At 38.3% G+C, this 16414-nt stretch overlaps 1 pseudogene; it reads left to right on the top strand.

Moving 5' to 3' along the window:
• The first annotated feature begins 6493 nt into the window (after positions 1-6493).
• Positions 6494-7307, top strand: LOC129649876 (ras-related protein Rab-22A-like; annotated as a pseudogene).
• The last annotated feature ends 9107 nt before the right edge of the window (positions 7308-16414 follow it).

Raw genomic sequence — 16414 nt, 5'->3', positions numbered from 1 at the left:
TTTTTTTGTCTTTTATATTTTTTCCTACCTCCTTTCGAAGAGTTGGGTTGCTTTTCTGGGTGCCTGATGTCCTCTGCCGGCATTCAGAAGTTGTTTTGTGGAATTTACTCGACGTTTAAATGCTCTTTTGATGAATTTGTGGGGGAGAAAGTGTTCTCCCCGTCCTACTCCTCCGCCATCTTGGCTCCTCCCCTGGGCTGTTTATTTTTTGATGTTTAGCTGCACGAGCTGCTTTTATATTCTGGAGATTAATCCTGTCAGTTGTTTCATTCACAATTATTTTCTCCCATTCTGTTGGTTATGTTTTGCTTATTGTTTCCTTTGATGTGCAGAAGAACATTTGTTTAAGTTCCATTTGTTTATTTTTTGTTTTATTTCCATTGCTCTAGGAGGTGGGTCAAAGAGAATCCTGCTGTGATTTATGTAAAGAATATACTGCCTATGTTTTCCTCAAAGAGCTTGATAGTTTCTGGCCTTATATTTAGGCCATTCTTTAGCCCATTTTGAGTTTATTTTTGTGTATGGTATTAGAAAGTGTTCTAGAGGAGGAGCCATGTTACTCAGAGTATGGATTTTCTGAATCAAACCCCACTAATCCATAACTTGAAGTAAAAGAATGTGCAATCATATTAAACAATGCAATGATTCAGTTAGATAAAGAGTGCTAATTTCGTAAACATTCTGAACACAGTCTCCTCCTTTTCTGTTCTGAGGATTTTTCTTATCTTACTACAAAAAGGGTCCAAAGTAACAGGTAACTAAGATGGAAAGGATATTAGAAATGGCTATAAGGAGACTGCTTATGTTTATGGGTTCATTCTTTTGGATTTCTTATAGCTCTAATGAACTCAAAGATTTCAAGTTTTCTCTTCAGAAAATTGAAGTATTTTATTAAATGTAGTATTAGCAAATTTTATGGAAATGCAATGAAATCTATGATTGTGTTTGTTCATTTGGGACCTTGTTTATTTGGTAATAGTAATTTTGGCCAATTGTTTTGTTAATTTGGTTTGCTTTCTTTTGGCAGGAACACTTGAAATGCTAGTAAACTATTATTTGAAAGACTGACACTAAGCTTTGTTCTGTGGCCATTAGAGATTTGGAGACATAATTGTTTTAAATAGCCATGCTATTTCAAATTGAGACTACCACTGAAGAAATGGCATAGAGTTCCTTTAGAGTCCACTGGAAAAATCAGTTTAAAAAATCTCTTTCATATTATAGGCCTTAAATAGATTTAGTTCAGCTTCCAATTAAAAAAAAAAAAACCTATATATATTTCCTATAATAGCATAGATTTTTCTTTTTTGGGGTTTCTTTTAATTGCAGTCATATATGAATAAATGCTAAATATTTAATTTAAATTATTCTAAATATATTTTCCTATTGTGTTTTATCTCTAGAATGTTAAAAAAAAATAATAAGGACTTGGGTAACTGAGGTGCTCTGAGGAGGAACACATACCAGTAGGGGTGTTCAGGTCTGGGAACTTGCATATTGCATACGAACATGGGAAGTGGATATTAGTATATCTATTAAAGATAGGAAATACAAAAAGTGGCCACTGAATTCCTTTCCTGTGCTCCCATGTTGAGCATGACTTTTGTCACTGCTAGCCACTAGACTTTTACTTTCCAAGAAAATCTAATTTATTGCAGATGAAGAAAACAGTAGATTACAGTCTGACAGTGGTTAAGTATATTCTAATTTTCTTCCTTTTTATAGGAACTGATGGTTACAGGATTTCCTAAGAATGTTTCAGAAAAGAAATTTTAAATGTAGTGACAATATTATATGATATGATGTGACAAGATAAAATAGAATGGAATAGAATAGTGGTTGAGTATATCAGATGTTCACATGGGCATTATGTGAAGAATAGACTATGAGAGGAGAAAGTCAGTCAGCAAACATGTAGAACAAATAAAATTAATGAACAAATATCTCGTAAATAGTAAATGAGTATTTATGATACTTCTGTTACTGGCATAACAACATTACAGCCAATGGACTAATTAGCCATACTTTTCTCTTAGATGCAAAAATATTCATAATTCATTTTAACTGTAAATGCAGTTGTTTTCAATGTTACAGAATTAGGAGGTAATAAGCAACATCCTTGATGGTGATGAGATACCTAGCCAATTACCTCTCTTCACCCATCTATGTCCAATGCTTTTAAAATAATACAAAAGAATATAGACTACTGGACAATAGAAAAACTGTTTTTATAATGACAGGTTCAGTTCAGTTCAGTCGATCAGTTGTGTCCAACTCTTTGCAGTCCCATGGACTGCAGCACACCAGGCTTCCCTGTCCATCACCTACTCCTGGAGCTTACTCAAACTCATGTCCATTGAGTCAGTGATGCCATCCAACCATTTCATCCTCTGTCGTCCCCTTCTCTTCCTGCCTTCAATCTTTCCCAGCATCAGTCTTTTTCAATGAGTCAGTTCTTCACATCATTTGGCCACAGTATTGCAGTTTCTGTTTCAGCAACAGTCCTTCCAATGAATATTCAGGACTGATTTCCTTTAGGACTTTAGGTTGGATTGCCTTGCAGTCCAAGGGTCTCTCAAGAGTCTTCTCCATTCTCAAACCAGGTTTCCAAAAGACATCTCAGTGAGGGGGAGAAAGAGGCATCTGTGAGCATGGCCTTGCCCTGTCTCCTCAATTTCCTAGAGTTACTCTGGTTTACCTGTTTTAAGTTCTGAGGTTCTGGATTATATTTCACTGAATAAACGATTCCTCTGCCCAAGGGATAGCCACCCCTGCCCCCACCACATAGGGCTATCCAAGATGGACGAGTCATGGTGGAGAGTTCTGATCAAATGTGGTCCACTGGAGAAGGGAATGGCAAACCATTTCAGTATTCTCGCCTTGAGAACCCCATGAACAGTATGAAAAGGCAAAAAGAGAGGACATTGAAAGATGAACTCCCCAGGTCAGCAGGTGCCCAATATGCTACTGGAAATCAGTGGAGAAATAACTCCAGAAAGAATGAAGAGACAGAACCAAAGCAAAAACAACACACAGTTGTGAATGTGACTGGTGATGGAACCAAAGTCCAATACAGTAAAGAACAATATTGCATAGGAACCTGGAATGTTTGGTCCATGAATCAAGGCAAATTGGAAGTGGTCAAACAGGAGATGGCAAGAGTTAACATTGACATTTAGGGAATCAGCGAACTAAAATGGATTGGAATGGGTGAATTTAACTCAGATGATCATTATATCTACTACTGTGGGCAAGAATCCTCAGAAGAAATGGAGTAGCCATCATATCAATAAAAGAGTCCAAAATGCAGTACTTGGATGCAAACTCATAAATGACAGAATAATCTCTGTTCACTTCCAAGGCAAAACATTCAATATCATGGTAATCCAAGTCTATGCCCCAACCAGTAATGATGAAGAAGCTGAAGTTGAACGGTTCTATGAAGACCTACAAGACCTTTTAGAACTAACACCCCAAAAAGATGTCCTTTTCATTACAGGGGTCTGGAATGCAAAAGTAGGAAGTCAAGAAACACCTGGAGTAACAGGCAAATTTGGCCTTGGAGTATGGAATGAAACAGGGCAAAGGCTAATAGTTTTGCCAAGAGAACACACTGATTATAGCAACCACCCTCTTCCAACAACTCAAGAGAAGACTACACACGGATATCACCAGATGGTCAATATCAAAATCAGATTGATTATATTCTTTGCAGCCAAAGATGGAGAAGCTCTACACAGTCAGCAAAAACAAGACCAGGAGATGACTGTGGCTCAGATCATGAAATCCTTACTGCCAAATTCAGACTTAAATTCAAGAAAGTGGGGAAAACCACTAGACCATTCAGGTATGACCTAAATCAAATCCCTTATGATTACACAGTAGAAGTGACAAATAGAATCTAGAGATTAGATCTGATAGACAGAGTGCCTGATGAACTATGGAAGGAAGTTTGTGACATTGTACAGTAGAAAGGGATCAAGACCATACCCAAGAAAAAGAAATGCAAAAAAGCAAAATGCTGTCTGAGGAGGCCTTACAAATAGCTATGAAAAGAAGAAAAGCCAAAAGCAAAGGAGAAAAGGGAAGATATAAGCATCTGAATGCAGAGCTCCAAAGAATAGTTAGGAGAGATAAGAAAGCCTTCCTCAGTGATCAATGCAAAGAAATAGATGAAAACAATAGAATAGGAAAGACTAGAGATCTCTTTAAGAAAATTAGAGATACCAAGGGAACATTTCATGCAATGATGGGGTCAATAAAGGACAGAAATGGTATGGACCTAACAGAAGCAGAAGATATTAAGAAGAGGTGGCAAGAATACACAGAAGAACTGTACAAAAAAGATCTTCATGACCCAGATAATCACGATGGTGTGATCACTGACCTAGAACCAGACATCCTGGAATGTGAAGTTAAGTAGGCCTTAAGAAGCATCAATAAGAACAAAGCTAGTGAAGGTAATGGAATTCCAGTTGAGCTATTTCAAATCCTCAAAGATGATTCTGTGACAGTGCTTCACTCAATATGTCAGCAAATTTGGAAAACTCAGCCATGGCCACAGGACTGGAAAAGGTCCATTTTCATTCCAATCCCAAAGAAAGGCAATGCTAAACAATGCTTAAACTGCTGCACAATTATACTCATCTCACATGCTAGTCAAGTAATGCTCAAAATTCTCCAAGTCAGGCTTCAACAATACGTGAACCATAAACTTCCAGATGTTCAAGCTGGTTTTAGGAAAGGCAGAGGAACCAGAAATCAAATTGCCAACATCCATTGCATTGTCAAAAAAGCAAAAGAGTTCCAGAAAAATATCTATTTATGCTATATTGACTATGCCAAAGCCTTTGACTGTGTAGACCACAACAAACCATGGAAAATTCTTAAAGAGATGGGAATACCAGACCACCTGACCTCCCTCCTGAGAAATCAGTATGCAGTTCAGGAATCAACAGTTAGAAATAGACATGGGAAAACAGACTGGTTCCAATTAGGGAAAGGAGTATGTCAAGGCTGTATATTGTCACCCTGCTTATTTAATTTATATGCACAGTACATCAGCTATGCTGGAAGAAGCACAAGCTGGAATCAAGATTGCTGGGAGAAATATCAATACCCTCAGATATGCAGATGACACCACCCTTATGGCAGAAAGTGAAGAAGAACTAAAGAGTCTCTTGATAAAAGTGAAACAGGAGAGTGAAAAAAGTTGGCTTAAAGCTCAAGATTTAGAAAACTAAGATCATGGCATCTGGTCTCATCACTTCATGGGAAATAGATGGGGAAACAGTGGAAACAGTGTCAGACTTTATTTTGGGGGGCTCGAAAATCACTGCAGATGATGATTGCAGCCATGAAATTAAAAGATGCTTACTCCTTGGAAGAAAAAATACAACCAACCTAGACAGCATATTAAAAAACAGAGACACATTACTTTGCCAACAAATGTCCATCTAGTCAAGGCTATGGTTTTTCCAGTAGTCATGTATGGATGTGAGAGTTGGACTATTAAGAAAACTGAGCACCAAAAAATTAATGTTTTTGAACCGTGGTGTTGGAAAAGACTTTTGAGAGTCCCTTGGACTGCAAGGATATCCAACCAGTCCATCCTAAAGGACATCAGTCCTGAATATTCATTGGAAGGACTGATGTTGAAGCTGAAACTCCAATACACTGTCGACTGGATGCGAAGAACTGACTCATTTGAAGAGACCCTGATGCTGTAAAACATGGAAGGCAGGAGAAGGGGACAGCAGAGGATGAAATGGTTGGCTGGCATCACGGACTGTATGGACATGAGTTCGAGTCAAGTCTGGGAGTTGGTGAGGGACAAGGAGGCCTGCCATGCTACAGCCCATGGGATCGTACAGAGTCGGACATGACTGAGCAACTGACCTGAACTGAGAATAAAAGATGGCCGTACTCAAAAATATTTTTAGACTTCTGCCTTCTCTATGGTCTGCTTTGTTGTCTTTTAAGATATAGTAGCTGCATTGATTCATTTATTTGCCTGAGTTTGTTTTAAAACTGTAGATTCCTGGATCTCACCCACAATCCTATTGCCTCAGAAACTCTAAGGAACTTGTAACTTCATACACAAATCCCAAACAGTAATGAGAACAAAGTTGGTTACATGCCTTACCACCATTTCTCTTTATCATAGGAGGAAATCAGTGTCTTGTTTGAGGAAGTGTTCTTTTGTCTACATAGTCGTCAAAATGGACTAACTGTCTCTTAAGAATTCCTTTCACTCTGCAGCTGACCGTCCGCTGTCCCAAGATGGCGGCAGCGGTGGCGCCAGGGGAACCTGTTCAGGCTGCTGAGAACAGCAGGGCGGGCCAAGGTCCGGCAACCGGGAGGCAGTGGCCTCTGCGTGCCCCGCAGCCGGGGTTACGCCTTGCGGTGGTGGCGCCGGGGAATGCTCGTGCTGGGCCCAGCCTGTCTCTCAATTTAGGAATGGCAGTGGGCCTGCGCCCCTGGTTCCCAGGCCATGGTGCTGAAGTAGCTCAAAGTGTGTCTGCTGGAGGATACAGATGTAAGTAAATCAAATATTGTGTAGTGGTTCGTGGAAGACAGGTTTGATCCAAACATCAACCCAACAATAGGACCATCTTTTATGACCAAGATTGTCCAGTACCAAAATGAGCTACATAAATCCTTCATCTGGGATACAGTTGGACGAGAACGATTTCCTGCCTTAGCGCCAATGTTCTACCAAGGCTCGGCTGCAGCTATAATTATTTATGACATCACGAAATATTTTCAACATGAAAGAATTAGGTAAAAGAGCTTCAGCAGCATGGCCCACCCAACATTGTAGTTGTCATTGCAGGAAGTAAGTGTGATCTTATGGAGGTAAGAGAGGTCATGAAGAGAGATGCCGAGACTACGCCGACTACATCCATGCAGTCCTTTTATGGACCAGAGCGAAGAACAAGATAAACAAAAACGGACTCTTTATATAAATTAGTCAAAGAATTCCATCCACTGACGCCAGCCGCCTTCTGGCGGAAAGGGCTTCAAACTGTACAGAGCCTTTGGAGCCTAGGCGGAGCTGCTGCTGACTGGGCCTTGGCCCTGGGGCTCCCAGACGAAGTAGCTGGTCCTGACAGGCCGCGGGAGGTCTGGGCCCCCCTCCAGGGGTCGCCTGCCAGTCTTGGATCTTTTCTGGGCAACTGGGATTCACAGGAATTAACTGGTTCCCTCTCCTCTTCAGAGACTGCAGCAGTAATACGTCAGTCTGTGGACTTCCGTCCTGTAAAGGATCTCTGTGTACCCAGGGACTGCATCGTTGGCTCCTGATGTTGCTGAGAAGGAATGTACAGTTGTGTGAATGGTAGGATGAGATCACTGAGTAGCTTTGTAGTCAAGATTCTATGTCACATTTGTAAAGGAAAAGTTAGCACTTTCATGGTTCTTGAGGGAAGAAAAAAAGTCCTTGTGGATACATTCCTTCCCTTGTTTTCCCATTGACCATTGCCACTGCTAGAGGGAGTGATAACATTTAGAATGTATGCAGTTACCACCCTGGAGGGATGGCAGTTAGGATTGTCTGAAGCTGAGGTGGGTTGTTTCTGAGGCTGATGGAGAGGCACCCACCCACGCCGTCTCTGACACAGTCTCCATTGGACACAGCAGCCCAGGACCCTGTCGCACAGGTATCCCCAGGCACATCACTGGCACCTTTTTAAGTAAGCTCTGACAATCAAGATGGTGGTGGTAGAGAGGCTGCCTGGAACATGTTGAATTGCAGATTCAGTTTAAACTGACTAGCCGTGTTTTCCAAAGAGAAAAGCAGCAGCCTAGAAAGTGGGGTAAATGCTGTCCATTTTTAATTTGATGAGCTGCCTTGGTGGGGGAGACAGGTATCTGTTGCTTAGCACATGTAAAGTTGTAGTCATATATTTATGAGCCCACTGCTTACAGATTATAAATTATGTAAATACATTAATAAATTCTATGCTTCATTAAAAAAGAAAAAAGAATTCCTTCCACTCTGAAACTCATTAATATCACAACCAATGATTTCATATATCTGACAGGATAAAATAACTAACTGGATGGAAAGTGAAAATGAAAGTGAAGTCGCTCAGTCATGTCCAACTCTTTGCGACCCCATGGACTGTAGTCTATCAGGCTCCTCTGTCCATGGGATTTTCCATGCAAAAGTGCTGGAGTGGATTGCCATTTCCTTCTCCAGGGGATCTTCCCAGGAATCGAACCCGGGTCTCCCACATCACAGGCAGACGCTTTACTGTCTGAGCCTCTTGTACATAATATATCTTTAACAATATGTTTTGTCTCACTTAAAAGATTACAGTAACTAAAAGGTAGAGAAGATCTGCATATCTAACAATATATTTTGGTATTAAAAGGGGGAACTTTTTTTTTAACTATCATAATTATTAACTACTTTTAAATAAGATAGCCATACATTCAAATGCATGGCACAAAATTCTTATGAAAGAAAACAAGGTAATACTGGTGAATGTATTTCCTTTATGATCTGGGATCATGCTAATACAAAAGGGAAAAAAAATATGCCATAATGAAATATCTGATTTAATGAAAACATAATTACCACATATAGCAATCTTTGTTTTTTTATATTCCACGTAGGAGTGAGATCAAATAGTATTTATCTTTCTTGTATTTATTATTTCACTTGTCATAATGCCCTCAAGGTCCATCTATCTTGTCCAAATGACAAGATTTCCTTCTTTATCATGCCTGAATAATCCATTTGTACACCAATTCTACATCTTGTTTATCCACTTATCCTTGGTAAATACTTAGGTTGTTTCTATATCTTGACTGTTGTGAATAATAATTCGATGGGAGCATGGGAGTGCATATATCTTTTTAAGATAGTGATTTAATTTCCTTTAGATATATGGCCTGAAGTGGGATTTTTGGATCACATGCTAAATCTATTTTTAATTTTTTTTGAGGAAACTCCATACTATGTTCCATAAAGATGATAGCCTTTCAAGTGCTATTGGTCATTTGCTTGTCTTTTTTGGAAAAAAAAAAAAATTCAGTTTCTCTGTCCATTTTTTAAATAGATTTTTGTATTCCATTGTGTTGGATTTTATATATATATATATATATATACACACATATATATGGATACTAATGCATTAGATATATGATTTGAAAATGTCTTATCCCTTCCTTAGGTTACCTCTTCATTTTGTTGATTGTTTCTGTGGTTGTACAGATTTTTAATTTCATGTAGTCTCATTTATTAATTTTTGCTCTTGCTGTTGTGCTTGTGGTATCATACCCAGAAAAATCAGTGTTAAGAACTAATTTCAAGGAGTTTTTCCCTATGCTTTCTTCTAGGGGTTTTATGGTTTCAAGTCTTGTATGTCTTTGAACCACTGGAAAAAATAATTTGATTTTTATACCAGTCTTATCAGAAATACATTATTAATCTCCTTTTATATCTGAGAAAATGGAGCCTCAGAAAATTTAAGTGACTAAGTCAATGGTAAGTGGCAGGATGTGAAGTCCAGATAGCATTCAGTCCCATCATCTTAGCTGTAGAAAAGCCAAACCACAAAGTACGAAGATGAAAAAAAAAAAAAAAACCTGATCAGAATATGTCTTCTAATTTTAGTTTCTACACATTTACAAAAACAAAGTGAAATCATATTTCCAAAATTTTTAAAAAAAAAGCTGTTTTGCTATTTTAAATATTTGTTGAAATATAGAAAATTCTACAGTTTCAGTTTAAGCTAATGTGATATTTAATGAGTACTTTTAAAGGCACTCAAGGAGATCCAACCAGTCCATTCTGAAGGAGATCAGCCCTGGGATTTCTTTGCAAGGAATGATGCTAAAGCTGAAACTCCAGTACTTTGGCCACCTCATGCGAAGAGTTGACTCATTGGAAAAGACCCTGATGCTGGGAGAGATTGGGGGCAGGAGGAGAAGGGGATGACAGAGGATTAGATGGCTGGATGGCATCACTGACTCGATGGACATGAGCTTGAGTGAACTCCGGGAGTTAGTGATGGACAGGGAGGCCTGGCATGCTGCGATTCATGGGGTTGCAAGGAGTCAGACACGACTGAGCGACTGAACTGAACTGAAGATAGTATTCTACTAAGCCTGGGAAATTTCCAAGGTGCTCAGTTGTTGCTGTGAATCATATGGATTCAAGATGTAAAAGAATGTGAGAACAGTGAGTAAGGAGACAGATAAAACCCCAAATGATGGCCTGAATGTATTTCTGCAATCCCTAACTGCTTGTGTTTCACAAACTGTATTTCCTCTGTCTCTGCTTTCCTTTCTTTCCCACATTAATGCTGCTCCTTAAACTTATTTTGATATATGTACATGTTTGAGGGTTCTATGGAAAGTTCTATTATACTACTATATAGTTTTATTTGAAAATCATCTGTTTATTCATTGGTTTCAGTAGAATGAAATGGTCATGTTTCTCACTTTATAGCCATTGCCTTTTAATGTTTCCCTTAGAAAATCTAATATATTAACTTTATATTGTGCTCTTCAATTTTGTAGTTCAAATGCATGGCCTTCTGTTACTTCCTTAAGAATAAAAACTCTCAAGACATTTAATATCTATGATTTAGACAGTATCATCATTATTATAGTGACATAGTAGGAACCAATGAAAATATCAGAATCCTTACAAAGCAATTTTATATACATAATAGCACTGAAAGGAGATCATGTGGAAATAGCCTAAAATATTAAATCAGTCTACAGTTTGGCAAGGTTAATATTTTCTGTCCCATGTCTTGTAGGATGAAACAAGTCATTTATCACATATGATGGCTCTAGAAATATTTCAGAACCATGAAAAACTCTGTAATAGTGAATTTATATCTATAAAGGGAAAATGGAAACAAATCTGTACCTGAAAATAATAGTCTATTATAATAATGAATGACCATTTGGGGAACTAGACTGTGTTTCAAAGATATATATATATATATAGATAGATAGATAGATATAGATGTATATAGATATATATATATATATAATTTTAGATTTTAAAAGGTAGAAACAGTATTAATAGTAAAATTGGGTTGCTGAGTAAAAGCACTGAAAATATAAGGTTTTCATTTTAACCTTTCACTCTCAGTGTCTTACCAAGAAGCAGGACTGGTGTTTTCACCCAGAAGGCATCGTTGAACCTATTTAAACAGGGCCCGCCTCTACTCTGTTCTCATATATATTCCTTAAACTCCTCTGAATTTACTAGAACAATACTTGTTCTATCTCTTTCCTTAGATTATACAGAATCAGTACTTTTTTCTTTTCTCAACAGAGCAGTTGCATCTTATGAGCCAAATGTTTGAACCTCATAGAAGCTGTGCTAACCAAGATGTAAAGGATGAGTTCCACTTCAATAGAAATATGTTTGTGAATGTGTTTTTATCAGATCAGATCAGTCGCTCAGTCATGTCCGACTCCTTGCAACCCCATGAATCGCAGCACGCCAGGCCTCCCTGTCCATCACCAACTCCCACAGTTCACTCAGACTCACGTCCATTGAGTCAGTGATGCCATCCAGCCATCTCATCCTCTGTCATCCCCTTCTCCTCCTGCCCCCAATCCCTCCCAGCATCAGAGTCTTTTCCAATGAGTCAACTCTTCGCATGAGGTGGCCAAAGTACTGGAGTTTCAGCTTTAGCATCATTCCTTGCAAAGAAATCCCAGGGCTGATCTCTTTCAGAATGGACTGGTTGGATCTCCTTGCAGTCCAAGGGACTCTCAAGAGCCTTCTCCAACACCACAGTTCAAAAGCATCAATTCTTCGGCATTCAGCCTTCTTCACAGTCCAACTCTCACATCCATACATGACCACAAGAAAAACCATAGCCTTGACTAGACGAACCTTTGTTGGCAAAGTAATGTCTCTGCTTTTGAATATGCTATCTAGGTTGGTCATAACTTTCCTTCCAAGGAGTAAGTGTCTTTTAATTTCATGGCTGAAGTCACCATCTGTAGTGATTTTGGAGCCCAGAAAAATAAAGTCTGACACTGTTTCCACTGTTTCCCCATCTATTTCCCATGAAGTGGTGGGACTGGATGCCATGATCTTCATTTTCTGAATGTTGAGCTTTAAGCCAACTTTTTCACTCTCCACTTTCACTATATGAATTTGCATATGATCTGTAATAAATCTAGCATATGGTCAAACTATCACTATAGAGCATACATGTAACTGTCAGAGAAAGGATTCTATATATGTTTAATCAAATTGACATGATTGTACCATGTAAACACATATGAGAAGTGCTTTACCCAGTTAATGCATTTATTCATTCATTCCTTATTCTATTTAAATATTCAAGAAGGTAATCCTGCTTTATTAGACACTAGGGATATGATGAAAACAAAGATTGACATGATTTCTGCCTCTTGAAGCTTATAAACTACCTTCTGCTTATGCAGGTATATGTAATTTTTGTATCTGGTTATTATAATGTGTTTTAGGGGAGGAAAGTGAGGAAAAAAACAAAGAAGTTACATACATATATATGTTGAAACTTTCTTCTACTAGCAAGAAGTCATTATCTTATCTGCGGGCCCCCACACATGTAGTCCTCCCTTTTACACCCAGACAATTTAATTTACAAGGCTTCCCTGGTTCCAAAACAAGAGACACAGGTTAATCCCTGGGTTGGGAACACCTTCTGGAGAAGGAAATGGCAACTCACTCTAGTATTCTTGTCTGGGAAATCCCATGGACAGAGGAACCTGGCAGGTACAGGCCATGAGGTCACAAAAAAGTAGGACATGACTTAGCAACTAAACAACACCCAAGTCACTTTTGAGTGTAAAACTCAAACAATATAATCATTCTATATTCATACAACAAAACTACTTTTACTAGAAAATACCTAAAGATTTTTTCACAACTTTCAGAAGTATTCAGCAAATATTACTTAAGCCCCTACGATGAGCCATGGATAGGAGACATACAGGGTCACTGTTCTCTTTCCCTTCCTGGTGTTGTGGGATTTTGCTTGACTGTGCATAGGAAACAGACAGACAGCAGTGTGGAGGGGAATGGCATGAAATTAATAAAGATAGCAGATGGGACCAGAGCTTCTCTCACCCATTTCTATCTTTCACAGTATTTTGAGAGATTATATATATATATATATATTTTTTTTTTTTTTAACAGCAGAAATATGTTTAAAAGTTTGGTTTGTCCTGAATGGTAATAACAGAAAGACAACGAGTAATTTGTCAATATGTAAAAATCAGAATATTTTATATAACAATCCATATTTCTAGCTTATCTGGAAAACTTGAAGGCAGCTGGTCCTAGATCCTACAACCAAGGTATTCCCTCATTTCCTCACATACCTTATTCACCATGCTCCACCCATTTACGTCACCTTGGTTAGGGTTTTCCCCAAACTGCCAGATCAGAAAACCATCAAGACTCTGGACTAAAAATACAAAACCCAGCTCATGCTCTAGAGATGCTGGTTCAATATACTGAGAATAACAGTAGACTCTAAATTTTAATAAGCATCTTATGTGATTCTTTGTACACAAAGTAGCTGGGGAAATGGTACTATACGCATTTCCGTTTGCAGCCCCAAGATGATTAAGAACATGCTATTAACCTCACAATAAGAGTTGGTGATTTCAACACAGTATTAATTTATGGGAGTTTAATAAATGTGAGACACAGGAGATGCAGGTTTGATAGCTAGGTAAGGAGGATCCCCTGGAGGAGGGCATGGCCACCCACTCCAGTATTCTTGCTGGGAAAATCCCATGGACAGAGGAATCTTTATCATGCCATTCTCCTCCACACTGCATCTGTCTGTTTCTTGCACATAGTAAAGCAAAATCCCACAACACCAGGAAGGGAAAGAGAAGAGTGACCCTTGTATGTCTCCTATCCTTGGCTCATAGTAGGGGCTTAAGTAATATTTGCTGAATACTTCTGAAAGTTGTAAAGAAATTTTAGGTATTTTCTAGTAAAAGTAGTTTTGTTGTATGAATATAAAGCGGCAAGCTACAGTCCATGGGTTGCAAAGAGTAGGACACAACTGAAGTGAGTGCTCATGCATACATACAAAGCAGTAATGGTAACAGTAAAGATAAGCACTATCACTCACTGAACATTTACTCTCTTCTGAGCATTATGTTCATAGTTAATTCTATACAAACATACTACATTTATACACACACAGTATATAATTGACTCTTCACTATGTGCTGATATTAATCTTAGCACCTTAAATATTATTTCAGTGGTGTCAGTACTATTTTTCCCTCACACAGAAAACAAAGCCCAGAAAAAAAAAATATATATACTATATTTTTAATGTTCTACAATTTGTACACATAAATATTGAGTCTGAACCTAGGTAATGTGACTTCAAAACTAACAACTCTAAACAAAACCTCTGCCCCATTAGTACAGTTGAGAAATGATATCACAAGGAATAAATATAAAGGCCTAGTGGTTAAAGGTGGATTCGTGCTTATGTGACTTATGAATTCTTGCTCTCTTCCGAGTTTATAATTAATTTGGCAGATATCACTGCAAAATAAGGCATGCTGCAGTCCATGGGCTTGTAAAGAGTCAGATATAACTTAACAACTGAACAACAAAATCATATTATAGACTTTGTCCCAAGAAGATCTAGAAGAAACATATTAGTTATGATAAAACAAAGAGACTAAATTTATATGGAAACTATGATTTGATATTGTGTATAAATTCACAAAATATAGAGACTGTAGCCCCCTGAAAGTTTTATTACAATAAAGTTAATTATATCCAATTTAAAGTAGAAAATATATCCGTTGTTTTCAAGCACGTAAAAACAATTATTAGACTCATTGCCAAATTACTGAGTTATTGTCTTCAAAACTAAATGCACCTTTCTCTATTTCTTCCAGTATTTAGTATCGCATGGATGTTTAGGATAAACCTTATTTTGCTCTCTTTAGTTGTTAGCCCCTCTCATTATTTCTTTCTCTCCCCTCCCCATTCCATCCCAGTCTGGAGGCAGGGAAACTTCTTTATACTTTAAATTAAAATATGTCTCTAGAGTCTGGATTCTCATGAAGTGTGGGCTACTTTTGAATAATTTTTCATGAATATATTATATATATTAAATCTGCATAGTAAATTGTTTCCCTTAATTGTATTCTGGTAGTCTTACTGTCAGAGAGGAGCTAGAAGGGAAGGTACTAACAGGATAGGAAGTGATGGTCAGCTCCTCCACCAAACAAAAAACCACATAATGAGAGCACCCACAGGTCCCACTCCGGATGGATTGATTCAGGGCTTACATTTTCTACAGAGAGAGAGGATATTGGGGTTGGCAGCTAAGTGACTTTCTTGTGCTTCTCTGTAGACTGTCCCACTCTGTCCTGGAAATATCTGTACAATGTTTGCTATTCTGAAGCCATTCTATCAATTTTATAGATAGAGAACATTTTGTCTAGCTTCTGGACTTTCTATTAGTAGTCCTATAGTTGTCTCTGACTTTACTCTCTTTTATGTATGTTTTTATTTTATTGAGAAGCTGAGACAGTCTGTCAATTGTTTCAAGATAAATCTATCCTGCTGCTGCTGCTACTGCTGCTAAGTCGCGTCAGTTGTGTCCGACTCTGTGCGACCCCATAGATGGCAGCCCACCAGGCTCCCCCATCTCTGGGATTCTCCAGGCAAGAACACTGGAGTGCGTTGCCATTTCCTTCTCCAATGCATGAAAGTGAAAAGTGAAAGTGAAGTCGCTCGGTCGTGTCCGACTCTTAGCGACCCCATGGACTGCAGCATACCAGGCTCCTCTGTCCGTGGGATTTTCCAGGCAAGGAGTTCTTAAACCATTTGGTTTGGGGGGTTATTTCTAAGATACTAGTTCTACTCTGAGGTTGTTGTCCCTCTTGAGACCTCCAAGATTATTTATTTAGTGTGAACCAGGGCCAGATGTACTTCAGAATGCTGCCCCTGCCGTCTTTAGAACAGCTGTATCATAGGGCACTCTGTTTTGGTCTGTCAAGTGGGATAAATATAAATGTAGAAATGATTAAAGATTATAGAGCCAATGCCCGGTACTCATCTAAAGAGCATGCTAAATTATTTGATTTAATCTTCACAACAATCCTAACAGTAAAAAAATTATAATTATTTCTGGTTTAATGATGAGAAAGCTGTGGCTTTGGGACTTTATGTAATCTACCTAGTAAGAAACTAGGAGACACAGAGTCAAATTTAAACCTCAATTTTTGCCTAAATTCAAGAGCTGGACTCTAATTTACATGTGTAAGTGATGAGTTTGTATCCATACTGAACACTAACATAAGAAAAGACACACAGTAAGGAGAGTGCTTGTATACTGCTTTGGCTAATCAGAAAATGCAAATAGTCTATAAAGTCCCCAAATAGTCAATT

Source organism: Bubalus kerabau, chromosome 4 (assembly GCF_029407905.1).
Source record: "Bubalus kerabau isolate K-KA32 ecotype Philippines breed swamp buffalo chromosome 4, PCC_UOA_SB_1v2, whole genome shotgun sequence".
Taxonomy (NCBI): Eukaryota; Metazoa; Chordata; class Mammalia; order Artiodactyla; family Bovidae; genus Bubalus; species Bubalus kerabau.
Note: the sequence above shows the minus strand (reverse complement) of the source record. Positions and strands in the feature narration are given on the sequence as shown.